The sequence below is a fragment of the Podarcis muralis genome, chromosome 7 (genome assembly GCF_964188315.1).
Source record: "Podarcis muralis chromosome 7, rPodMur119.hap1.1, whole genome shotgun sequence".
Taxonomy (NCBI): Eukaryota; Metazoa; Chordata; class Lepidosauria; order Squamata; family Lacertidae; genus Podarcis; species Podarcis muralis.
The window spans coordinates 21,722,629-21,750,160 of NC_135661.1; the positions used below are offsets into that span (position 1 = coordinate 21,722,629).

The window sequence follows — 27,532 nt, forward strand, 5'->3', positions numbered from 1 at the left end:
TTTTAAAATTCTCCCATATATACAGAACTCCCTGTGCACCTTTTGGACTGTATCTGGAGGTTTACCCCTCAGTGTAAAATAACTGGGGTCAAATAAGTGTTGTTTAGTTTTTATAATACATGGAAGATGGATCTCTCTCGCAAGGTTCTGGACTCTCCTTCCTTGGAGGTTTCTAAGCAGAGGTTGGTTGGCCATCTGTCACGGATGCTTTAGCTGAGTTTCCTACATTGCAGAGGGTTGCACTAGAATAGGGTTGCCATATGTCCGGATTTTCCTGGACATATCCAGAATATTGCAGTTGGCAGCCATGTCTGGGTGGAAATGAGGAAAACCTGGACATATGGTAGTGCCATTTTCCCATGAAAATAGCTCAAAAACAGCATATATTTTTTGCAATTTCCCCCTCCACAAAAAATAAATAAAGCTCAACTAAAGCCCTTGGGATCCCTTCCAGCTCCACAATTCTATGTTCTTCTGCTTCAACAATGTTTCATTATGTTCCTATCATTTTATGTAATTGTATTTTGTATAAATTATAAAAATTATAAATAAAACATGTTCTATCTACAAACATTTAAATAGCTACCTTTCCACCGGTAGGACCATAGGGCCATGGTCAGAAAAAGGTTGGAAACACTGCTCTAGAGGATGGGATTCCAACCAACAGATACAAATTGCAAAAAAGGTGGGGATTTCTATGAAACACTGAAAAGAACTGCCTGACAGTACAAGACCAGCTGCCTTGGAAGGCTGTGGTCTTTGTTTTGGAAGAAGTTTTTAATTCAAGACTTGATGGGCACCAATTGGGGATGCTGTAGTAGCGGAAGGCTCGACCAGACGACCTCTGAGATCCTTTCCAAATCTAGGATTCACAGGGAATGGGCGGCCATCATATAGCACATTGGAATCATAGAGTTGGAAGCAACCCTGAGGATCATCTAGTAGTGCAACCCCCTCGAATGCAAGAATATGCAGCTGTCTCTTACAGGGATCAAATCTACAAACCTTGGCATTATCAACACCACGCTCTAACCAACAGAGCTATCCATTAGGGGCACCTGTATCAACATCCCTATGTAGTGCTTTCAAGATGCAGCCACTCTCCAGCTAGCACAGGCAAACTCGGCCCTCCAGATGTTTTGGGACTACAATTCCCATCATCCCTGACCACTGGTCCTGTTAGCTAGGGATGATGGAAGTTGTAGTCCCAAAACATCTGGAGGGCCGAGTTTGCCTGTGCCTGAACTAGCATGACAATCTTATGCACATCTACTTGACAGCAAGTCCCACTTCTAAGTAATGGAATCAGGCTACATATAAAATTAACTTCTCAAGGCCCAGAAGGGCAGTTTGAAACTAATTAAAGAAGAATAAGAGGAAGCACCCCAGAAGTAAAAAATTAGGACAATTTAGCACCGGGAACCAGAAAACTAGAACTGTTTCTGCAAAACAGGGACAAAGTGAAGGATATGACTAAGGAAGTTACTAGTCCACATTAATATTTTGAATCACATTGGGCTGAATTCAAAAGAGCACTTTGTGAGCGCAGAAAAACTTCTGCCTGTGTGACCAGACTTGCCCCCTCCTACCCCCGTGCACCGCTTAAATCTGTTCAGGGTTTTACTCCAACCCTTTGGGGCAGATGTAGGACAGAACATGTGTGGAGGGAGTAAAGTCCTATCGTGCAATCGGAAATCATTCCACTTGCACATTTATTTGAATATCATTGAATACCACCCATTGACAGAAAATAACCAAGTTCAAGTTTATAGGGGGGGATTCCTGCTTGGTCACCTGGAGCAGTGCTTACTCACCACAGGAGACTAGGCAAGGAGCCTGTAATTGCAAGTACAGCAGTAGCTGTGATTACCAAGCACTTGTTTTAATCACTTGAAGGGGTAGCCATGGGAGGTGAGGGAAGAGCAGGTGGGTGGGAGGCGTCACACGTAGGATAATTAAGCAGAAAACACTTCCTTGGAATTCACGCAGACACTTTTGTGGCAGACCTGAGGGTTAAGGGAAGGAAGAGGGCTCAGAGTCATTGGAATTCTGTGCCATTTTCTTGCAGAAAGACAGCGAGACAAATCGTCTGGGGTTTGAGGAGGGAAGATACCGTGTGACAGAGAGAGAGAGAGCAATGAACGGAAAGGCTTTAGAGTTTGTGCGCGCACAAATTTACAGAGGTGCAAAGCAGACAGCTGCCAATAATTACAAGGGGAAATATACTGCATCCAGTGCTCCACCCCTTCTGTTCTGATCCACCCGCCTGCATTTTACATAATCTCAAGAAAGAAAGCACTCATGCACACACATCTTTAAAATGTTTGACAAAGCAATTTTTTTTCCATGGGGTAGGGGGGCAACCTTTCCCAAAGATTTGTGAGCCGCTCTTCTTTGACATAACGGTTCTACACCAGTGCTTTTCGAGTTTTGTTCTTAGGTACCTGGGGATTCCTCCACACAACCTGTCGAGCTCCTTCACTTGGGAGAGTGGCAATGGCAGGAAAAGCTTCCCAGGGGAGGTGGGCGGGGGAGAGAGAGAGCTTGTCTTCCACTAGCCTGATCTAAGCCTTAGGAGCGCTCCACAAAATTGTTTTTGCCTTCGTTATGCATCCCAGAATCCTTTGCAAGGCAGACAAAAAAAACTGGTGTGGCAAGGATTCCCTCAAGGCAATATATCTGGAAAAAGTCACTGTTGCACATCATTTCTTTTTGAAGCTGGAGAGGAGCTGCAGAGACGCACAGCAGTCGTATACTGTATTGTAAGAAATAAGTTAATTAGAGGTGCCTCTGAGCTGGCCATCCATTCACAGGAGAGGCTGCCTGCAGAGTCTCTGTATGATTCACTCTTCTGGTTTTGCTACCCTCTAGTCAGCTCCTGCAAGGGACAAATGAAGCGGCTGTCTACTGAATCATTCAAACTGTTCCTGATGCAGAGACACAGCAAAGCTACCCACCCTCAGAGGATGTGGCCCACTGTATCACTGCATGAGCCATTGTCCTGGGTTGATCTCCTTCCAAACTGGTGGCATAATCCAGAACACTGACTCACACAGAAACAAAGGGAGTGAACTCCTTCCAATGGAAAGTTAAATTTCTGCATCAGGGGTGATCTAATGGGACATAGTAGCATAGTTAGCTGTCTTGCCCCAAGTCATATCATTCATCCATCAAGCTCAGCATTGTCCAAATCAACCAGCGAAGTTACAAATAAGGAGCAACAGAATGACCCATTCCAACAAAGGCTGATTGGAAAAAAGGAACTACCTCAGAATAGTGACTCATACAGAGACACAACAGGCAACCTCCTTGTGGGATCAGTTAGTCCTCCAATCTGTTTTATGTGGTGGAATTGCAGTTCTGTTTGTGAATGACTAGTTTAGGGAGTGAGGGCATAACGTTTCACCCCGCCTGAGAAACACTTCCTTCCAACCCACTGCAAATGGAGTTGGGCTCACAGGTCGAGACAGGCCCAACAAGGCAGCCATGAACCTGTGCATCTGGTTTCTCTGGCCTTACCATAGAAGCTGAGGCGGGGGGTGAGGACTGCAGAGGAGAGGAGAAAGAGGGAAAACCAGAGGCAGCAGGTAACCAGGAGCAGTGAGCACACCCAAAAGAAGAAAAGAATAGCCCACAGCTACAGAGAAAAGATGAGCACACAGGCAGGCTTTGTGGAGCTTGTTTGCATTGCCCGCTGTGGCACCCCTCGCCCCCGCTCAAGGCCGCGGGCTTCGATTAGGATCGGCATGCAAGCCGGCATCCGGTGCACAGCGCCATCCCCTCTCCAGGGCAGGGGACGGGGTGGGAACACGCACAGAAGAAAAGAGGTGTGCGAAAAATGGAAATTCACCACCGTGGGCCTATAAAATGCTGCTTTTACAATCTTGCTACTCTACTCCCCCCCCCCCAATTATTGTTGGTTTCCTGTAGAAAGCACAGCCTAGGGTAAGATGTTAACCGCCATGGGGTCATTTTCCCATTTGAAGATGGCTTAAGTTAGGGAGGAAGCCCCTTAGCGCCCTTCCAAGCTCAGCTCCTGCTGTACTCCAAGCAGAGGTCAGGGGCCGCTTTTCACCACAGCTGGCTACCCACTGAACCTAAAGAAGGCCCTGCAAGTTGTATGTGCAAAAACACACGTTCCCCGCCCCGCCCCCTCACAGACCCAGGCTCTTCTCCCCCAGCTGTACTGCCCCTGTTTTCTGAACAGCTGGGATAAGACTGCAGGTTTGGCACCAGAGGTAAGCCAGGTGGGGCACTTGCTGGTGGCCCCAGGAGCTTAAGAGGGCACCTCACTGGCCGGACCTGGTCATGCTACCATTCTCTGCACTCCATACCGGGCCCCTGGATGCTGATTCAAAGGCTCACCCAAGTCTGGCACCAGCCCTGTATGGCTACCCTACTAATGAGTAGTTCTGGCTGCCCGCCATTTTAAGTTTCTCAAAATGCCATGCCCTGGCCTACAGATGCATGAGATGAAGAAGAGTTTGGATTTGATACCCCGCTTTATCACTACCCGAAGGAGTCTCAAAGCAGCTAACATTCTCCTTTCCCTTCCTCCCCCACAACAAACACTCTGTGAGGTGAGTGGGGCTGAGGGACTTCAGAGAAGTGTGACTAGCTCAAGGTCACCCAGCAGCTGCATGTGGAGCAGCGGAGACGCGAACCCAGTTCACCAGATTACAAGTCCACTGCTCTTAACCACTACACCTGGTCTATAGCCCAGGTAGGACCACAGCTCCCCCTGGTTTGGGGGAGCTATGTTGAGACCCATCAACAGCACTGCTTCAAGGACCCACCCAAGTCTGGCACCAGCCATGAATGGCCACCAATACTGGGTCAATCATCGTAGCAATGGGCACCAGGCTGGGCCCACACAAATGACACCACCCTGGTATGCCGTTGCCCAGATTTTGCGCTGCGGTGCAATTCCTGGACATTTTTGAATTCAGGGGTTTCAAGTTTTAACAAGCTGGGGCTCCTAAAATTTCATCGTTTCATTCCATATTCATCTCCCCGCTTTTCTTCTCCAAGGAAAAGCCAGCGCAACTGAAAAAGTAGGACAAAAAAAATTGGTAGTGGCCCATATCGAAACCAACAATCGATTTGAATAGCAACACTGAGACAAGCAGCTTTCGAAAGGCACATGGCAAGTTGCCTTTTGAGGCTAGCGGCTGAAATTTCCATCTCTCTGAAATGATCCGGAAGACAAAAGACAGTCCTGTCATCCCTTCTTTCTGTCTTTTGGGCCAGACTTGTAAAGAGCCCCTTGTCTTGGTAGTGGCAGGTAGGCGGGTGTGAGTAAAAACCCATTCTATATGGATCATTAGGAAAGGAGCTGAAAATAAAGAGAGCTGGTATACTCATGCCTTTATGTATAACTCTACAGTAAAGCCACGTATGGATGCACTTCCAGCCACCTCCTCTCAAAAAGGGTACCTTGGATCTGGAAAAGGTGGTTGAGGGGGCAAGAAAAATGATCTGGGGAGTAGGGTGCTGCTGCAGCAACTCCTGTGTGAAGAAAAGGGGTAAAATATTTGGGCCTTTGTTGTTTAGGTGGTTAAAGATTACTAAGAGTGGGGAAAGGAGAGAGCTTTATAAAATGATGCGTGGTGCAGAGAAAACAGAATCGTGTTCCCCTCACCCAACAGAATTGTTTGGCGGGAGATCTGGAGGTAGAAAACATATAACATAATGAAAATTCTGGATTGTAAGGAGGGGCGTTAGTGGTAGAGCATCTGCTTTGCATGCAAAAAGGTCCCCGGTTCAATCATCTGCAAGTCAGATTGGAACACGCCCTGCCTGCAATCCTAGACAGCTGCTGCCAGTCAGTGTGGGCATTACTGAGATCCAGATGCACCATTTTTAAAAGCAGACAGGACTGGCAAACACATGGAATGGATGCAGCAACTCGGAGGGTTTCGATCCTCCCAACAGCAACTTCAAAAAGAGAGGGGATGGGAAGGAGACAAAGCAAGCAGCTCAATGGGGAATATCCTATTTAAACAGTGGGGAAACTAACGTCAGATCAGTGGGAAAAGTTTTGTTTTGTTTACCACCAGCAAGGGCAGAGGGTCCACAGATGGCTTCCACTCTTGCCGGAAACACCCAGAGGAAGTCCCTGCAGACCTCTCCCATGATCTTCACCTTATCCCAACCAACATCACCCTGCTGGTTTTTCTTCCTAGCACACTCTGTGGGTGGTATTTTCCCCATGATAAGGGCGATTTCCTCTCTAGCCTTATCACATTCCTGCAATCTGGCATTGTTCTGGTGGAGATGAGAGCACATTCACACACAGGCCCCAAAGCCCTCTGGGTTAAAGGTGGTGCACAACTCACAAAGAACATCAGACAAGGTCTGCTGGATCAGGCCAAAGATCCATCTAGTTTCCCAGAGTAGCTGACCAGATATTCCCACAAGAGGCCCACAAAGAGACTGTGGATACAGCATTTATTATTAATGTATATCATCATCATCATCATCATCATCATCATCATCATCATTTATTAATCGCTTTCCTAACAAAAGTGGCCCAAAGCAACTTACAAAAAACAGTGTCAGTCTGAGCAAATATCTGTACATGAGACTTTCCAGGTCCGTTCTTTTAATCTCAATATAACTTATATTCAGGTAGATATTTGAGGTCTGTGACCTAAAAAAAAAAAAAAATGTTCTGGCTGCTATTTCCAATTCTACCGCTCTAAAAAAAACCAGTTAAATTCATCAGAAATTATTTTATATAAAGATATTCTTGAATAATCAGAAATGTTAGAAAGTACTCAGTTTTTGTCTCTAACAGTTCAAGACACCTCACAAAATAAGTTAGGCAGTATTTACAGTACCTGTTCCCAGTATTTGCCATTACACAGCTAGTATACCTGAGGATACGCTACCTCTTAAAACTTGGGGTAGTTCCATTTTGCTGTCATGACTAATAGCCCTTGATCAACCTCTCCATTAATTTGCCTAATCCCCTGTGAAAGGCATCTCTGTTAAGTCTTGAGATCATCACCAGAGGCGCATGCCAGTGGTGGGTGGGGCAAGAGGCAGAGGTGGGTGGAGCAGCAGACATGATTCTTACCTTGGTATATACCAGGTTACATACCAGCCGCGCAAAAGACAGAAATTTACAAACACACACACACTTCCATTCAGGCAAACACATTCCAGAATGCAATCCAGCCAGGAAAAAGGACTTGAAAAGGATGTGAAAAAGAAGCCGTGGTGGCTTTAGTATTGAGCAATGCGCCCCAAAAGTCAGACAGGGCATCCTTCTGTCTCAGCAGACAATGGAGGAGTGCACCTTTTGGGGGTGAAGTCAAACCATTAGAAGGTTGCAGCGCCTGTGGTGGCTGTACAGACCGATACAGGAGAGACATGTTTTGTTGCAGCTAGTGAGGATAGAGGCATCCGAGTCTAGGAAGCTGCCTTGTACAGAGTCAGGCCACTGGCCCACGGAGTCCTGTACTATCTACTATGACTCGCAGCGGCCCTCTAGAGTGTCAGGCAGAGAGAGAGAGAGAGAGGCCTTTCCTGTCATCTGCTCCCCTTCCATTTAGAGTTCATATAACCCCTGTTTCTGGGCCCAGTTCAAGGTGCCCACTCATGTTAGTGTTTAATGCCCTAAACAGCCCAGGCCCCAAACACCTGAAAGAACACCTGCTGTTTTAAATTGCTTTTAACATTGCACTTAATTTGCTGTAACCTGCCCTGGAACCTTAGGGTGATGGGCAGGTAATTATAAAATGGAGATGGCAGGGATTGAACCTGGGGCCTTCTGAATGCGAAGCAGCTGCTCCACCACTGAACTGTGACTCTCTCCTCATTTACCAATCACTTTTAAAAATTAAAAACAATAGGGAGGGAGAGAAGTGTCTTACTTCATTATGTATTTAAAAGCATTTTACAAACATTAATTTATATATATAGTAATGCTTAGAAAGTTCTAAGCTTTCCAGGGGAATATCCACAACCATACAGTATATTTAAAGCACATGGGCTTCCCTAAAGAATCCTGGGAAATGTAGTTTACACATATATACACAGAGAGAGGGTTACAAATAAACTACTGTTCCCAAGATTCTTTGGGAGGGACCCATGTGCTTTATGATGTGTGTGACCTCCTTCTTAGGCAAAGATTAGGCACCAACCAATTTAATGGCTCAGGAGCACTGAGGCAGAACATGCAAGGGGGTCGTATCTCGGTAGCAGTGGCAGAGCATCTGCTCTGCACACAGGAAAAGTTCAGCAGCCTGCTTCCCAGCACAGTCAACCAGAGGTCCCTGGGAATCTCCGAGCAGTGTGCTAAGTTGACAGCCTTATTGTCTGCCATTCAGCAGCTGGCATTCAGAGGTATACTGCCTCTGAATCTGGAGTTTCCATCTGGCAATCATGACCAGCAGCCACGGACAGCCTTATCTTACATGAATTTGCCCAATGGCCTTTTAAAGTCATGACAGCTCCACACCATCCTTTGCAGCAGGAAATCCTATGAATATAAAATACACATTGTCTTCCTCTTTCTCTCTCCCACTATAGTTGTTTAACCAGATACAGTATTGTTGTGTGACTTTATGAAGCCCAAGGGCCACATTCCCTTTCGAGCAAGATTCCAAGGGCCGCATGAGTTGAGATTGCTACCTTCCTCATGTACATTAATGCCACTATGTCTACTCTGCATATAACTTCACTGAAGACAGCCCTTTTTCCTTCTTTCATTGTTAAACCCTCTGGTTTCAGAAGCAAAACAGATGAATTGCCTCTTAAGACAATAACTGTGTTGCAGTGGAGATATGATTTCAAACTCTCGAATGTGACAAATTGACAACACAAGAGGTACAAAAGCCAGACAGAGTCAAGTAATAAGACCAGATTTGGTGGAGGGGAGCAGAGTTTTGGATTATTCTTAATAGGATTTTAAAAGTTTCATCCTTTTCGTTTCCTGTACAGAACAATGTTGCTCTGTGCTGGGTGCGACTCAGCCCAGGTGTAAATGGAAAAATGATTGGCCTTTCTTTCAACAAAGAGATTAAAACTTTTTTAAAAAATAATTGAACAAGCCTGCTTTTCCTCTCCAAGCAATTTAGGAGCAACGGCGACGTAGCAGAGGGCCGGGGGTGCTCAAGCTTTGATTTATTTGCTTATATGGGATTTGTTTTACAATGGGGATCTCCACTGATTGTAAAGTCACAAAACTGTAAAGAAGGCAAACATTCCTGTCCGGCCAGAAAAATTAAACACTATCAATTATACAAAGGAGGCAGATGTTAATTTGCAGAACCAAATTCTATTCAAAACATGTGCCAATCAGCTGCAGGGCCTGGCTCCAGGATTTGAAGAGCCCACCAGCAAGATTGGGATGTTTGCTAAAACATTCAGTCGTTTTGATTTTGCACTGTTCACGGAGCAGAGATTTTGGCCCCACCCCAAACACACATACACAGATTTGGGTTAAGATTCACCTCTTTTAAGGCTGAGTGGCTCCATCATTCTTCTTAGCTACTCTTCCCACCCTCTGTCATGTTCCCCCACCACCACCCTGGCTACTGTGACTTCCTCCTTCTTGAATTAATCCCATGGATGATCTCACCCAACCAGAGACCACACAGATAACTGCTATGATGCTAAACCTGGGTGCAGAACCTCCAATTCACAGGCCTACTTAAACCCAAGCACAGGTCCCAATTTAGGCAGCCTCCCAATGAGAGCCCTAGAGAACTGGGATGGAGTGAAGAGGAAGTGGTTTCCTTCCATGCATGGTAAGCCAGGGACCACCTTTGCTGTGAGTCCTACAAGACCTGTTCCCTGCTTGGCTGGCCTAGTTCCACCTGGGCCCTGGAGGACCTGATACCTAGGAGGCCTAGAGACTACAGTGGTACCTCGGGTTACATACACTTCAGGTTAAAGACTCTGCTAACCCAGAAATAGTACCTCGGGTTAAGAACTTTGCTTCAGGATGAGAACAGAAATCGCGCGGCGGCAGCAGGAGGCCCCATTAGCTAAAGTGGTGCTTCATGTTAAGAACAGTTTCAGGTTAAGAACGGACCTCCGGAATAAATTAAGTACTTAACCTGAGGTACCACTGTATCAGAATGGGGTACTGTTTCTGAGTTTTTGTTGGGAGTCAAGAATTTAAATTGGTAGACTGCTATTGGTACAATGTTCCAGTGGCTTTGCTGATAGATCTTGTTGCTGAGATTGCATGAGAACAGAAAAGGAGCCTGCTGGATCAGGCCAATTAATTTTGTTTAATTTTAGTGTATACCTGTTGAGATATTTTAATCCAATGTTTATGATGTCAATTGTCCGATGTTGTAAGCAGCCTTGAGCATAATTTAACTATGGAGCATAATAGCACAAGAAAAGCCAATGGCCCATCTAGTCCAGCAGGATGTGCAGGAAGACTGGACACAGAAGAGAGACCTGTGCGCCACCAAAAGAGAGTAAAAGTAACTGCTAAACCTGTCGGTTAGCAGAGGAAGAAGCCAGAGAAAAATGAAATGGAGCAACATGCATGCTTCTAAAGGAAAAGAGGGTGAGGGGAAGAATGGGAGGTCCTTCACTTATTTCCTTGATTCCTGATTGTATCCGAGCTTTACACACACACACACACACACACACACACACACACACACTGCCTTCCACCCCCAAGCACAAGAGGCCACCCATTTATTGAGAAACACAAAGACTCCTGTTACTATCTAACTCAGAAGAGTTACATAGCTGGCATTCCAGCCTGGCAGACTTTCTACCTCAGTTAATCCACCTGACCCACAGCGCATGCCAGAACAGGTTAAAGAAAGGAGCTCCTGCTGGGAGAAAGAGGGAGAGATTTCAAGGGCCCTTTAGGAAAGGAAGGAAGAAAGGGGGGGGGGGGAGAGAGAGAGAGAGAGAGAGAGAGAGAGAGAGAACGATAACGAACTAAGTCTCAGCTACTTGTATTTATGAAGTCTAAAAAAGAAAGGATGCAAGATGGATCAAATTTGGTCTGTCAAGATGCTTTGCCTCTTGTAGAAGAGAAGATTTGTTTGTTTCATGTTCCACCTTTCCTCCAAGGAGCTCTAGATGGGCATACATCTGAACAACAATTCCCAAGGCCAGGGATGATGGGAGATGTAGTCCTGCAGCATACGAAGGGCCAAATGTTCCCCACAGCTGCTCTAGGCCTAGCTCCCACCGGTGGTGATTTGTGTCTAGGTCACACCCTTTCAGGGAATAGACTCATTGTTCCTTAGTATTTCCAATGTTCAGGTTGTGAGCGCCATTCCTTACGTAGCCTAGGCTGTGCACAACCATCATAGATTGAAAGCACATTGCCCCCACCCACCCAAGGATTTTATAAACTGTAGTTTGTTAAGGGTGCTGGGAACTGTAGCTCTGTGGGCGGGGGGTAAACTACAGTTCTAAATATTCTTTGGGGAAAGTCATGTGCTTTAAACAGACTTTAACTCCTGCCTTTAAATGTTGTTGATGTCCTAAAAACAAAACTAAGCGGTTGCCATTGCTTTTGAACATTTTAAGTATTATTTCTGTAATATTTTAAATTGTAAACAGTCTGTGTTGGTGTTTTCCGCTCTGAAGAAAGGGCGGGATACCAAATTTAATAAACAAACAAACAGATCTGTTCTAACTCCCTGATTTGTAAATGTCTGGTGCATACACAACTTAAGATGTTTCAGCAAGCTTGGAGAAAACTCTAACATTTCCAGTACAAGAACCTATTTAAAGGGAGAAAAAAACCAAGTGGAGAGGAGAAAGAATCCATAGCTGTCAACGTTTCCCTTTTTTTAAGGGAAATTCCCTTATTCCAAATAGGATTCCTCGCAAGAAAAGGGAAAAGTTGACAGCTATGGAAAGAATCCCTGCCCCCCAAAATCAGCCCAAAATAGAGTGGGTATGCTCAGTGGCCATGGAATGAGATGGGGAGCAGAAATCCAGGACTTGAGGGGGAATAGAACCCTGAACTGCAACACTCCACACACTGCAATATTTGCACTTGCTTGTACAATATAAATTATACACACATATAAAGCACTATGCTGAAAGCTCTCTCCCTGACATACTTATTTTCTCTGTGCAGGGAATGTTCGTGTAGTGCAGCCTCCCACAACGTAGCTCCTTCCAGATATATTCTGGACTACAACTCCCATCATCCTGGACTACTGGCCACGCCGGCTGGGACAAAGAGAGTTTGGGGTTCAAGAGTATTTGGATAGCGGCACCTCTCCACCTTGACCTTTGACACTTGAAATACACATGCATACGCATTTTTGGACATACACTATTCTTGTGAAAAAAAATTTTAAAGCACTGTATTTTCAAATTCCTTAAATTTAAGATTAAGTGCATGGGCAGGGGACTGTACGGTGCTTCAGAGCCAAACACAGCCGCCCTGTCATCCACACTACCCATTTAAAGCAGGACCATGCCACTTTAAAAAGCCATGGCTTCCCTCAAAGAATCCTGGGAACCGTACTTTGCTAAGATGGCGGTAGTTGCTTACAATCCCTCCACCCAGGGAACTTTGGGAACCGTGGCTCTGTGAAGGGTGACTAGTGGGGTGCCACAGGGTTCTGTCTTGGGCTCGGTCTTATTCAACATCTTTATCAACGACTTGGATGATGGACTCAAGGGCATCCTGATCAAATTTGCAGATGACACCAAACTGGGAGGGGTGGCTAACACCCCAGAGGACAGGATCACACTGCAAAACGACCTTGACAGATTAGAGAACTGGGCCAAAACAAACAAGATGAATTTTAACAGGGAGAAATGTAAAGTATTGCACTTGGGCAAAAAAAATGAGAGGCACAAATACAAGATGGGGGACACCTGGCTTGAGAGCAGTACATGGGAAAAGGATCTAGGAGTCTTGGTTGACCACAAACTTGACATGAGCCAACAGTGTGATGCGGCAGCTAAAAAAGCCAATGCAATTCTGGGCTGCATCAATAGGAATATAGCATCTAGATCAAGGGAAGTAATAGTGCCACTGTATTCTGCTCTGGTCAGACCTCACCTGGAGTACTGTGTCCAGTTCTGGGCACCACAGTTCAAGAAGGACACTGACAAACTGGAACGTGTCCAGAGGAGGGCAACCAAAATGGTCAAAGGTCTGGAAACGATGCCTTATGAGGAACAGGTTAAGGGGTGATATGATAGCCATGTTCAAATATATAAAAGGATGTCATATAGAGGAGGGAGAAAGGTTGTTCTCTGCTGCTCCAGAGAAGCGGACACGGAGCAATGGATCCAAACTACAAGAAAGAAGATTCCACCTAAACATTAGGAAGAACTTCCTGACAGTAAGAGCTGTTCGACAGTGGAATTTGCTGCCAAGGAGTGTGGTGGAGTCTCCTTCTTTGGAGGTCTTTAAGCAGAGGCTTGACAACCATATGTCAGGAGTGCTCTGATGGTGTTTCCTGCTTGGCAGGGGGTTGGACTCGATGGCCCTTGTGGTCTATTCCAACTCTATGATTCTATGATTCTAAGGGAATAAGGCATCTCCTAACAAGTCTCAGGACCCCTTATATATTATATATATTATATATATTATATATAATATATGGAAACAGTTGGTCCTGGCGAGTATTAACCGCTTTCAATTTAACCTGAGGACTGCCATTTGTTTAGTTTAATTTTAATTTTATTTGGGATGCATTTTAATCAATTGATTGCTTGTTTTTATGTATATTGTGTTATTAATATTATGTTAGCCGCTCTGAGCCCAACTCTGGCAGGGGAGGGCGGGATACAATTATATTATTATTATTATTATTATTATTATTATTATTATTATTATTATTATTATTATTTTACAGTTCCCAGGATTCTTTGGGGGAAACCATGACTGTTTTAAAGTGATATAAATGTGCTTTAGATGTATAGGGCGGTTGGGGCCTTTAGGGCACAGGACTGCTAAGAAATCAAATAAATCAACTGATAAATAATAATAACAATACGGAAGTCTGCTGTGAAAGCATTCAGTCTGAAGCACAACCACCCAGACGTATCCTCAGCTGAAACCTCCCCACCCTGCAAATCAGCCTTGAACACTGTATTGATATGCCTGGAATCAGCCTAGAGTTGCATCCACTTCTCCAAGAAAAGGGATCTAGGATCTTGGCAGCCCCTCTCGTCTTTGAAGCTGCTTGGAAAATCCCACAGTCTCTAACAATAATAGGAGCTCTAATGCATAACTCCTGCAGGTTATGCAGGAAACCCCCAAGCATTACAATGGCCCCCTCCTCACGAAAAGAAAAGCATACTACCTTGTGGTAGTATTATTCCTGCCCACCTATGACAATTACAGTTTACCTTCCTACAGGGGTGGTAACTACAGTTGCCAAATTTATTTGCCTGCCAGAAGGGGCTTAGCTAAAGACCTGAAAAGAGAAGAAAAGGCTCAGGAGTAAACCCTACACAAATCTGGAGCAGAGTCCCTAAGACAGTTAGATGGCACCTTGAATGCCTACTTCCAGCAACTCCTGCAGCCAAGCTAGGGCCAAACGTATTGCTCTGCTTTGCTTTCAGCCACACCAGGGAAGCGGGAGATCTTTTTGTCTGGGCAGCCCAGGACCTACATACACACTTCCTAGATTTCTGCCCTGAGGCAGCCAACTGCAGTGCTGCTAATGCGGCAGTTGGTATTCACCCCCGGAGGCGCACTCCATTGTCTCTCGAGGCAGACAAATGCCAACAATACAGTTAAATATACAGGTAATGAATTATTGTGAATTTTTACTGAAATCTGTCCCTGCTACAGTTCCCCAGATTCTTTGTGGGGCTCAGGGGTCAAATGTGGCCCTCCAGGCTTTTCTCTCACGCCCCTGAAACTCTCCACAGGCCACAACCCCTGCCCTGCTCACTGGCCTTCCTTTGCACTCCCTCCTGGAGTGTTTCTTTCTGCTGGAATGTGTCCTTCAACTCCCACAAAGCCTCTCGCTTGCCTGGATGGAGGATACAGGATGGGACGGGGGAGGGGAGAATCTAGAAACCAGCCTACAGTACAAATGTAAACATCATGTTCATTGCTCCACTCGCTTTTGCCTCTGGCCCCACCCACCCCGGCATACGGCCCCCAGGAGGTTGTTCCCAAGGGAATATGGCCCTCAGGCTGGAAAAGTCCCCCTGCTATGCTTCAGAGGCAGAATACAGTGGTACCTCAGGTTACATACGCTTCAGGTTACATACTCAGCTAACCCAGAAATAGTACCTCGGGTTAAGAACTTTGCTTCAGGATGAGAACAGAAATCGTGCTCCAGCGGCGCGGCGGCAGCAGGAGGCCCCATTAGCTAAAGTGGTGCTTCAGGTTAAGAACAGTTTCAGGTTAAGAACGGACCCCCAGAACGAATTAAGTACTTAACCCGAGGTACCACTGTGCTACAACTGCTCGAACCTGCAGGAACGGAAAGTGCAGCAGTGTTTTGTGTCCTTGTAGGCTTCCCATTGAGGCATCTGGTTGGCCAAGGTGAGAACAGGAAGCTGGACTAGATCTGGCCTTTTGACCAGATCCTCCCTGCAGGGCTCCTCTGATGTTACGTTAAGCCAACCCAAAATTTCCTAGCGCAGCCTCGTGCACACTCTGCAAAGTTTCCCCTCCTCCAGACATTTGGCAGGTATGTGCCAGTCCATGCCACCCGTGCCAACTGAGCTGTGCCTTTGCTCCAATGGTGGCTTGGGCAGGAACGCCCAGCAACATCCATATTCTCTCTTCCTACCTCACCCTCCTTTGCAGAGATCAGGCCCTCAGGCTCTGAGCACAGTCTTTTCCCGAAACATGCATTGCCCAGCTATGAGCGGAATGCTATATTGCCTCTGGACACAGGTCTGGGCATCACCTCTTCATACATAAAGAGATCAGGAGATATTTAAATATAAGAAGCCAGACACACTATGGGAGAGGGAAGTGGGGGGGGGGAGAGAAATAGGGTGGGGAAGGGCTTGGAGAGAGACAGGGATAATTTCAAAACAAAAAGGGAAATCTATGCCAAGAATAAACAGAGCAACCATTAATCAGGCTCAGGGACATAGGAAAATGTGTTAGGCCAGTGGTTCCCAATTAGCTCATTACTGAGGACCCCCTATTTTTCAAAAGCCAAGCCACACACCATTAGCATTTTGCAAATGTAGAGAACTCTATGTTAGTTACCTGTGCAAAGCAATTTTTGAATAAAATGTGGGGTAGCCTCTAATAAACAAAGGATTTTAGGCACACTAAAAAACAGACCATAAAATTTGTGATATTACCACAAATTTCCAATCCCAGGACAGTAGGAAAACCTTGTATCCATTGTTCCACTACAACTGAATAAATAAATAAATAAAAAGCAATTGTGTCCCTAACTTGCACGTGTTCTATATGCAGAAGGCTTTTTTATATGAGAGAGTATTCAAACATGCTATTCCTTACTTGCAATCTGAGGTGGTACATTTTAGCAAAACTTTACAGCAAATGGTTTTGCTAACTGATGGACCTTGCACCTTCAAGACATAGGTGAAGGCTTGGTCGGGGCTCGTATTGGTGAAGACTGAATAGAAAACAGCTGGAATTCTGTAATGTTGGTAACACCAGCAATATACTGCTGAGTAGACATGGGAAGGCCTGGAAAAAAACCGGGGGGAAACCAGTTTTTTTTCCTTTTCTTCCCCCCAAAGCTGTTTTTTTCCAGAAAAATTGAAAAAAATAGTTTGATATAGTTTGAATATTCCACACACTATTTCCCCCCCAATTTTTCCTGGGGAAAAAACAAGGCTTTGGAAAAAAACCTGAAAAAACCTGTCCCCCCCCCCCCAGCCCCCAATTTTTCCAATTTTTTCCCCAGGCCTTCCAGTACCCACACTTTGGAGCTCCTTGACAACTGACACCAAGCAGGTGCTCTCACTGTACTCTTTCCGGCAACTGCTCAAAACATTTTCATTACGGCCAGCTCATCTGAACACGTAGAAGCTGCATGTGATTTACTTCTTTTTAACCACTGCTGACTTTAATCATCTTTTGAATACTCTTAAATACCTGCTTTTAGCTGTGTTTTATCAATCATTTTAGTATTCTGTTGTATATTTTTGTAAACTGTTTAGAAAGCTCTTACCATCATGTGGTTTATAATATATAATAAGAAGTTCAATTAAAAAAGCACACACACTCCTTTTCCTTTCAAACAGAGTTTGAGCCTTAGTGCAACATACTATTCAGTAACTGGATGTTGGTTACCTCTGGGCCTGGCATGCAAAAAATTGCCTCATGCTTTGCCCCGGCTGTCCTCAAGTAGAGATAGAAAGGCCTGGGAGAAAACCGGAAAAATGGTTTTTTCCCCAAAGCCATTTATTAGAAGTCCATGAGAAAAATGACAGAGAGGAAGAGCAAGAAGAAATGGAAAATGATAGCAGTAGTTCAGAAAACGAGATAGAATAAACTGCATGTATATGTTGTGTCTTCTGTTTTGATTTAAAAAACCAACACTACTCAAAGGGTAGACCTTACAGTGGTGCCTCGCAAGACGAAATAAATTCGTTCCGCGAGTTTTGTCGTCTTGCGATTTTTTTCGTCTTGCGAAGCACGGTGTCGGGAAAGCTTTGGAAAAGCTTCAAAAATCACCAAAATCTTTAAAAACCTCAAAAAAGGCTACCATGCCGCGTTCTATGAGTTGCTCCTCGAAGTCAAGTCGCAACTGTATTAACGGTGTTAAGAAAAAGGAAACAAACTTGCAAGACGTTTCCGACTTGTGAAGCAAGCCCATAGGGGAAATCGTCTTGCGAAGCAGCTCAAAAAACCCTTTCGTCTAGCGGGTTTTTTGTCTTGTGAGGCATTCGTCTTGCGAGGTACCACTGTATATGGAGCTTACATATCGCAAGAGCCCTAAGAGGTTTGCCAGAGGTTTGTGCCCAATCCTAGCTCACTTGCCATCCAGCAACTCTTTCCCAATTTTTTTCCTGCCAGCGAGCAGGCCCTAGTTATGAGCAGAGGACGGATGATCCATGGAAGGCTTTCACTGTGCAAGATAAGTAAGTTCCTGACAGTGGGTGGTGCCATGGAGCCCCAGGGGTCCCCGGACCCCTAACTGGGAACCACTGAGTTAGGCCATTGGTCTATCTAGCTCAGTAATGTCTACACTAACCAGCAGCGGCTCTTCGGAGATCCGGGAAGTCTTTCCCAGCCCTTCCTGGACATGCTGGGGGTCAAACCCTGGGCCCTTCTGCATGCAAGACAGATGCCTTTCCCTTGCAAGGCTACTTAAATGAGCAGGTAGGCAGGTGGCTTATTAGGGTCACAGTGGGGGTATACAGGAATCCAGTTTTTGAAACATGGGGCTTAATCATGAAAGTGTGAAGAATTAAACTACAGAAATCAGATTATGGGGAGGGAAGGGGGTTGCCAAAGACGAGTATTATTATTATTTTTTCAATTTGCAAGAAGGATACAAACACTGAGCTAAACGCAGGATGGTGATTCTTTATCTCTCACAGATATAAAGTTGTCACAGAAATATTAAGCCGAACCTTATGGCAGGCCTTTTCTGTCAGAGGTTTCCAACTGTCCCTGCATATCTGGGATTACGTAGCAGGGCTCAAAGACAGCATATTAAATACTGTGGTTTGCAGAAAGGTGTGCCACTACTACTTCACTACCTGCCAAAAGGTAACTAGGGAGGGAACTATTTGGACTTCATGAAAAAACAGCCAAGAGATTGAGGATCCTGGAGGATCAGCTCTGTAGTGCTGAGGTTAACGGTGCCTGCTGACTTAACCCTGAGAGATAGTGAACAGCTTTGCAACATGGGCACTGAACTCAGTGCTAACCATGGTTCTTGAGCTGAAGATGCAGTTTGCAAACCTGGGCTTTAATTACATTTAGCAATACCCGTGCGCCCAGCTGAACGCTAACCATGGCTAATTAGTGAAGGTTTTGCAATCCTGGATTTAACCATGGCGAGCACAGCAGGTGGTACAATGTAGCTCTGGCCCAAAAATTAACTGCTAAAATATTAATAGAGGGAGCATTGGAGGAGGCAGAGAAGAGAGGGGCAGATCTGATGAGGTCACAGCACTTTCCCCAGCTCCTATATAAGCAGCTTCCTGCTGGATCAGGCCAGTGGCCCACCTAGTCGAGAAGAATATAGTCATTGTGGATAGTAGGCACTGATCCCCCATGAATAGCATCTACCATGTTAGAAGAAATTGAGGGTTGCATCAAACTAAGTTCTATTTACAATGCAACAGGAGAGATGTACTGAAATAAACAGATCTAATCATGTCCATAGCAGTGGCTATAACCCTGAGGGTCAGAGCACTGGGCAGGGGGGGAAACCCACCACCCCAGGAGGAAAAACCCCTCTATCTTCATTAGCTGATGCAGCTCCTTTTGAGTACCTGTCTGCTGCACAGGTTCTGTGTTAAAAAAAAAAAAAAAAAGCCAAACTGGTTCCAGCAGATGAAGGGCTGAAATTAAATCAAATGATCTCACTGGAAGCAAAGCGCCAGAGCGCCTTCCCACCCACCCACCCACAAGAACTGCCCGCTGTTTCCTCCGCAGTGTTTATGATCTTGCCAAGATACAGTCTGCAGAGCTTTATTAATCGCTTTGGATGTTTCTTGGGTCATTTTCTCCCAACTTCCCCGCTTTGAAGATGTAGGGCACTAGGCGCTCCAGTTAAACTATATGCTAATCGTGTTGCCTGTAATGAGATCCCGCTCAGCCGCTTTAAAGAAAAAGGGAAAGAAATTCAGCACCAGCAAAAACAAAAGGAGACAGAAAGAGAGGAGAGAGCATGAGAAATAGATTAAGGAACCTGTTTGTCGTTTGCTTGGGAGGAGGAAAAATGGCTGGGGGACTAATTTAAAACTCAGCTTAAAACTCCTTTGCCCCCTTCGGCTCTCTCTGAAAAATAAATCATTAGCATTTCTACCATTAGGGAGTTCTCCCCACACACAGACACGCTCAGTCATGTGGTTTTTCCTCTATTACTATAAGCAGCAGAAACTTTATTTTGAAAACAGAAGAGAATGGGACATAGGAAACTGTTTTACACAGAATACAAGCTCAGTGTTGTCTACTCTGACTGGCAGCAGCTCTCCAGGGTTGCAGTCAGAGATGTGTGTGCAGAGCATACTCATAAGAACGGTCATGGCACAGCGGTGAAGTATGTGCTTTCTTTGAAAAAGGCCCCAGGGTTCAATCCCCAGCATCTCCAAACAGAGCTGGGAAATCGCTCATGCCTAAACCACGGAGGGATGCTGCCAGTCAGTGCAGCCCATGCTGAGCTAGATGGACCGGTGACACAGGCTCACATTAGGCAGCTTCCTGTGTAGTTCTTTAAAATACAGGGGAAAACCAAGGGCAATCAACAGAAACCTCCATACACGCTCCATCTGTATGAAACTACCACGCAGGGGCAAGCAGACAACCCTACAATAATCCTGCAAAATCTAAGAGCAGCATGCACTTGCTCACGGCCATCTTATGTTTTCAGACTGAACACAGATCCCAAGTGGGCTGTTTACAGCTCCAGTTGACTTGCACAACTCCATCCACACCAGAGATTGGCCCCTTGATGCTCCCTTTAATAGCTTCCAACCAGCCGCCCCCGTTTAGGTTTGCTCAGAGCACCCGTTTTTGCCAGCAATACACACTATTGATTCGCTTGCATTTTCTCTTTAAGCCCCTTCCCCACCACACTGCCAGAGCTGTGGGTGCCCCTTGTCTGAAACCCCGAAGAGCCGCTGCCAGCCAGTGTACTGAGCTAGGGAACCTTGGTAAGAGTTAATACTGATCATCCCTTTGGAGCAGAGTGCTCTGCGTTCTTTGTGCTTTTTGTCCTTGCAGGCTGTGACCCTTTGTGGTTTACATTTCTGACTCTCTTGTTTCGTTTCTTTTTGTTATGCTTGCAACTTTTGTTGCTGCTGCCTGTTAATAAATTAATTTAAAAACAAAAACAAAAACTACCTAACTAGATAGACAAATGGTCCCAACTCAGTACGAACAGTGTTGGGTGAAAGGTGGGGAGACCAATCAGCCAGGGCCAGTGGCTGGCAGAGCAAACTCACATTAGCTATGCCTCCATCCTCTTATTGCAGTCTTCTTCAAGGGGCAAAACTGAGACTATGGAGGACGACACTGACAGCCAGGACAACACCCTGGACAGGTTGCAAGTAAGAAAGCAGGCAGGTGGGTTTCTGGCTGAGGTCAGACCGTGCCCCACTGCCCCAGGCCCTGCCAAGTTGTAAGGGCACCTTTCTATAGGATACCCATGTGAGCTACCAGCAGCTAACCAGGGCATCCTTGATCTTTTAAGATAGTTGAGTTCTCTCCACTAGCTTGGACCGGTTCCTAACGCAGGGTGCCAAACGGTTGCAATGGACATCCATAAAGAAAGGAAAATGTCAAGCAGCTCAAAAATCCCTCCAGGCTGGCGGGAAAGAACAAGGCTCAGTCAAACCCGCCCCCAACTCTGCTTCTTTATGTCTCTGCACCCCCACCCCCACCCTGCGACAGACATACACACACAGAGACACAATAAAATCAGCTGCAAATCAAAATAGGCAAAGGCACAGCCAGTCCTCTGGATCACTTTAGGCTAATTAACATCCTCTGCCAAAAATAAAGGGGGGGGGGGAGTCAAGGCAGAGGTAGACTAATATTAGATGGGAATGAATTTACCCAAGTCTTGTAGGAATATTTAGAGCCGCAATTTAGAGCCGCAATGCCATAGCAGAACAGAGGGAAGGAGGAGGAGGAAGAAAAGGCGACGGAGTGCGAGAAATGAAGGAAGCTAGAAGGAAAGGGTTTAAGGCAGGGTGGTCCAACACAAGTGGCCCCCACCTTCCCAAAGCCAGGTAAGCGTGCTGGGCTTTGGGAAGGAGTTGTGAGGGCTCTGACAGGGTCCTCCTTCTCAAAGCCTAGTTACTGCTTTCCCAGCTTTGGGAAGGAGGGCTTTAAAAAGGTAAAGGTAAAGAGACCCCTGACCATTAAGTCCAGACCTTGTCAAAGCCCCATGCCTCCTTGCCAAAGCCCAGCATCTCACTTAGCCATCTTTAGGAAGGCTTGTTCCTGCCCGCCATGCAACAAGGCAGTGTGCGGCCCTCGAGTTCCATGTCAAAGGACTCTTGCGGCCCACTCGGTATGAAAAGTTGGGCTGCCCTGGTTTAAAGTAAACCAGGCATCCCCCGATCTGACTCAAATTTCCTCCCCCACCCCGCCCCTAAAACCCTTATTCAGCATTTAGGTGTGGCCTGGGGAGAGTCCTGAAGGCCAGGCAGAGGGACCTGGAGGGTTGTATTTGGACCTGAGGTTCCAAAACCCACACCTATAGAGAACCTAGTTCTTACCGAGCTGATAAACCTGTCTCTCAGTCCTATTCTCCAATTTTGGGTCCCCGGATGATGTTGGACTACAAGGCCCACTGTCCACAGTGACTAAGAGCCAGGTGATTATAGCCAACGGGTCTCCAACCCTTGATGAATTACAGACTTCCCCTGCACGTGAAGACTGGCTTGAGCAGATAAGACCAATAGTGGGTCCAATGGTCAAGAAGGCAGTTTCTGCCTGTGCTGTACTGGGGGCAGCTGGGGCTCGTCAACCTGGGAAGGAAAGGGTCAACGGGGAAAAGGAAAACTCATCCTTGTGGGATATCTTCAGAAGAAAAGGCTAAGGAGGAAACCCTACACAAATCGAGAGTGGTGTCCCTAAGATGGTTGGATGGTGCCTTGAATGCCTCCTTCAAGCAACTCCTGCAGCCAAGTTGGTGCCAAATATATTGCTCTGTCTTCTTTTGGACCGCCGGGGTGGAGGGTGGGTCTTGTCGTCTGGGCAACCCAGGGCCTCCATACATACCGCCCAGGGTTGCACCCCCGGAAGCGCACTCCATTGTCTCTTGAGACAGATGCCAAAAACGCAGCGGTGTCGGCTACCTGCTGAAACTCTACAGAGCATCTTGGTCTCAGGGTACAATCTGAAAGCAAGTGAGGCCACCACCTTGCCGAAGGTAGCATTCTTACTGGTGGCCTGGATGAGACAGTGCCCAAGAGGGTCTTAACAATCAAAATGGCAGCCTTGTCTGTAGCAAGAACTTGCCCAGGGTTCTGAAACTGTCAAGGTTGAGCCTTCCTTAACTTAACCTAAATGCTAATCTAAATCCTAATGAGAAACTTTAATATGCTTGAACCATAGTCATTTGCACCACATTGTGACATTAAGAATGTATCTCACTTTCCCTCAGAGATAATAAGGCACTACCAGAAAATGCCATTTCAAGTGACCTTTCCGAAGAATACACCTTGATTAGCAGGTGTCTATATTTCTCTCTCTAGGTGTGTGTATGTTTTAATCCCCTTCATTCCACTGGGTGTTCCCCCCCCCCAACCCCCAAAGGCTGGGATTCATCATCATCTCCATTTACAAGGAGGGAAAAAAGAAAGAAAGCCAAGCCTACAATTATCGCCCCATCAGCTTGATGAATATCACTGTGGAAAAAAAATCTTATGCAAAACTTGTGCTATGTAGACTGGAAAATAGTGATGAGGTCCCTGTTGAGCTCATGTTCAAACTTTGCTAGATTTTAAAGTCAACAGGGGGTAAAACTGAGTTTTGGGGAAGGGGGAAAGGGAGAAAAGGGAACATTTATCAAAGAGGGGGAGGGAAGAAACGCTACCTTCCACATGCTCTTTTAGGTTTTTTTTCTTGGGGTGGGGGGAATAATAACTGACTTTGTAGTTTGGCGTCAAAAGAGCCCACTCAGGGAATTAACCAAATTGGGCATAAATAATTGAAGCGTCTCGAATCGTATTTCCCCGCTAATCAAAGAGAGTGGCTCAGTGTATAGCTGAAGAGGCAAATATATAGAAAAATTAAAAAGAGAGGCAATTTTGATGAGGGAGAAGAGGAAGTGTGATGTGCCAGCTGAAAAGAGATCAAAATGGATTCTCCGAGACCCTTTTGCTTGGAGAAGGGTCCTCCCCTCAAATTTGTTCCTGGGTGTCCCTGGGAGTCATGTTCAAGGAATGTGGGTTTTTAAACACAGATGCACACGGAACATATAACAAAGGTAAACACGCCAAAGCCGAACTCACACTTCAGGGCAAGGCTGTGAGGGAAAACGGCAAGCCCAGGCAAGCTCTGTGGAGGTGCCTGGTTTCCCCAGGGACTTCAGGACAGCAGTGCGCAGTAAAGAGGACACAGGCTGAAGTTGGAAGAGGAAGACAATCTTCGGCCGAATGTCTTGGTATTTAGCAAAATTTATATGCCGCTCGATTGCAATAAAACCTCTGAGTGGTTTGCAATAAAAAATAAAAAAAATGCAAACACTGAAATGATCAATAAAAGGTATTTTAAACCATTCAAAAGATAATGGAAATCAATAGGAAGCTAAAAAGAGATTAAAACACATGCCAGCGTTGCACACATTGATATAGGTTTGCCTAAACAAAATGTGATGTCAGTAGGCAGAGGGTTCCAAAGTGTAGGTTCTACCACACTAATATTGGTTTCTTACAAGTCCTGAATCGGTATTATGTGACACTTGTAACAATGTCAGTTCTGCAGATTATAGCGGTCAAGTGGGGTAAGGCGATCCGGGAAGTAAGCAGGAATAATAATTAAAAGAAAACTCAAAAGATTCCAGGTTAAACATATCAAAATAGAATTTACCAGAGAAGTGTAGTTTAGGGCTCGAGTGAGACCAGGGTTTCTCTCTTTCACTCCAGATGTTAAAATTTGCACAGGAAAGTTGGAGGTTGGTGTTCCCCTTGCTTTTCGGATATGGTCACCTTGCATGCATTTGCGTCAGAGGGTCCCAGACTGTACCCCTCTAGCATCTCAGATGGGAGGTGCTATGGCTGTTGGGAGTTGCAGTCTAAAACATCTGGAGGGCACCAGGTTGGGAAAGACGGCATTAAGCTCAAAGTCCTTGTATAGCCCCCGCCCCACCAAAAAGAGAGCGTTGTGATTCTGAAAAGGAGGGCCAGATGTTGCCAAGATCTTCAATAGTGACCCCAAGGCACTGGCCAAGCCAATTGTTAACATTACATGTTTCTTCTCAAAACAGAAGTAGCTCATGGGCCACAGGCCAAATAGCCTGACAAAATTGCATCAGGCTACCAGAGCAAGAACGGTTGGGAGTGGGAGTGGGGGCTCGGGGGGCGGGAGGGGTGGGAGAAGAAGAGACGGAAACAGAGGAGTTTAAAAAATAAAAAAAGACATCTGGGTCATTAACCAGAGAAGTTGTCTTTACTGATCCCACACAGGGGAAGGAGAACAAGAAAATTCCATGTGCAGTGGGTAGGAGGCAACAGCAAGAAGCAGACAAATTTCCTCCTACGCAAGATTAAAACGCAACCCCACTCCACATCCAGCTGTGGTTCACATCATGCTGCCACAGTCTTTGGTCATAGTGGCCAACGGGCCCATTAATAAGGCAGGCTGTGGAACAAAGTGGTAAAGTCTTAGGTGGACGACAGCAGACAGATGGCTCAGTAGATAGAGCATGAGACTCTTAATCTCAGGGTTGTTGGTTTGCCCCGTTGGGCAAAAGATTCCTGCACTAGATGGCCCTTGTGGTCCCTTCCAACTCTGCAATTCTTTGATTCTATTCTATGACACCACTTTGCAGACTGTAGGGGTGTGAGATTCATGCAGTCACATGAAATAACATAAACCAATCCCTGCAGGTAAAACCAAGTTGATCAGAAAGAGAAGGTACTAGCCCCACCCACTCAGTGCTATATACAGTGGTACCTCAGGTTACATACGCTTCAGGTTACAGACTCCGCTAACCCAGAAATAGTACCTCGGGTTAAGAACTTTGCTTCAGGATGAGAACAGAAATCGCACAGTGGCGGTGCAGCAGCAGTGGGAGGCCCCATTAGCTAAAGTGGTGCTTCAGGTTAAGAACAATTTCAGGTTAAGAACAGACCTCCGGAACGAATTAAGTACGTAACCAGAGGTACCACTCTACTGATTTCCTGCTTTGTTTTGGTATTGGTCTCACAGAGAGGTGGAGAACCCCTTTCAGCCTGAGGGCTGTATCTCCTTCTCAGCAACCTTCCAGGGGCTGAAGACTTGTGGTGGGCGTGGCCAAAACCCCAAGTAGGTGGGGAGAATAAATGCAAATTTGTACACTAGGCTGTTTTCTACATACATGATCAGAGATCAAAGGCATAGTACAGATAGGCAAAAGCACTCAAGGAAGGTGTAAGGCAGGGTTGGTGAGGGTTGTGGTGAGGGGAGCATTCCAAGGGCCAGATAGAGAGGTCTGGAGGGCCATAGATGGTTATTTCAGTTGCAAGGAATCATTCAGTTGCAGAGAGTACGCCTGCCTCTTATTCTGAAAGAAAACAAACACACAACTTTCCAAATTGAAAAATAAATCTTTCTGGTTTAATTTAGACAGATGCCAATTGTGGGAGGTTTTTTTGAGGAGGGCAAATATTCTAATATGTATCATGCAGCAGGCAGGCATCCAGTAGCCCCCTGAAGCCTCCACAGCTATTTAAGCCCCCTCCCCACCCCAGAAACCTCCACCCATAATAATCTGAGCAGCAGGAGTTCTTCATAGCTAAGCTACCATTTTTCACAGCTGTTGGAGGAACTTTCTCAGCCTCTTTCGAAGATGCAGTGGAAGCCCGTTCACGCCAAAAAGAACAACAGAACCCCACATTTTAAGGAAACAAGGCCTCCAAAAGGATCGGTTGGGGGGGGGGGAAGGAACACCACCACAAAAAAGGCCAAGGAAGGATTAAGAGAGAGAAAAGCAGGAGGCTTTCCAGAGAGAGAGATGCCGCGCTCAGGGGCAGGAGCATGGGAAAGAACGGGGCCCCGGATTCACCAACCGCTGGCCTCCATGCCAGCGATTTCCTTGCTCAGAGCCACCCTCCAGGAGACTCTTACAAGCTCTTTTAAGGACTCTGAAAAGGGAATTTTGCACGGGCCGCTTTACAAGAACAAAGCCTCTCAGTATTAAGAGGGAGCCTGTGCAAGGGGAGAGAAGGAAGAAAAGGAGGATGGAAAGTAATAAAGAACAGGCAGGAAGAGAGCAAATAAATAAAAGTGGAAACATACACACAAACTCATCATGCAGACAAGTCGCAAGGCAGGCTTCTCCAACCTGGTGCCCTCCTCATGTTTCAACTACAGTTCCCATCAGCCTCAGCCAGTGCAGCTGGGGAAGGCTGTTCTAAAAGCTCAAGGTGTTCTTGTCAGTCCATAGAGCCCTTAACAGCTTGTGGCCAGTTTACCTGTGAGATCACTTTACCCCATATATTTGCCCACTCAAGCACTTTAATCTGCGCAGCTGGGTTGCAGGTGCCACATAATACCTGTAGGAAACTGTAAGTCTGGCAGCACCCACACTTTGGAACTCCCTGCCTATTCACATCAGGAAGGCCCCTTCACTGAACTCTTTTCAGTGCTTGCTGAAAACATTTTCTTTATGTAACCACATACCTCTTTTCTTTTAAGTAGGGGAAACTGAAAGCTGGTCTCCTATGAAAATATGATGGTCCATGCAAGTATATAGGCAAAGCTCGGCTCAAGACGATCAAG

General features: G+C 45.9%; 1 protein-coding gene across 4 annotated transcripts in view; it reads right to left on the reverse strand.

Moving 5' to 3' along the window:
• AGRN (agrin) overlaps positions 1-27,532 on the reverse strand; it is a 245,128-nt gene that overhangs the window by 198,603 nt on the left and 18,993 nt on the right. The window lies entirely within an intron of this gene.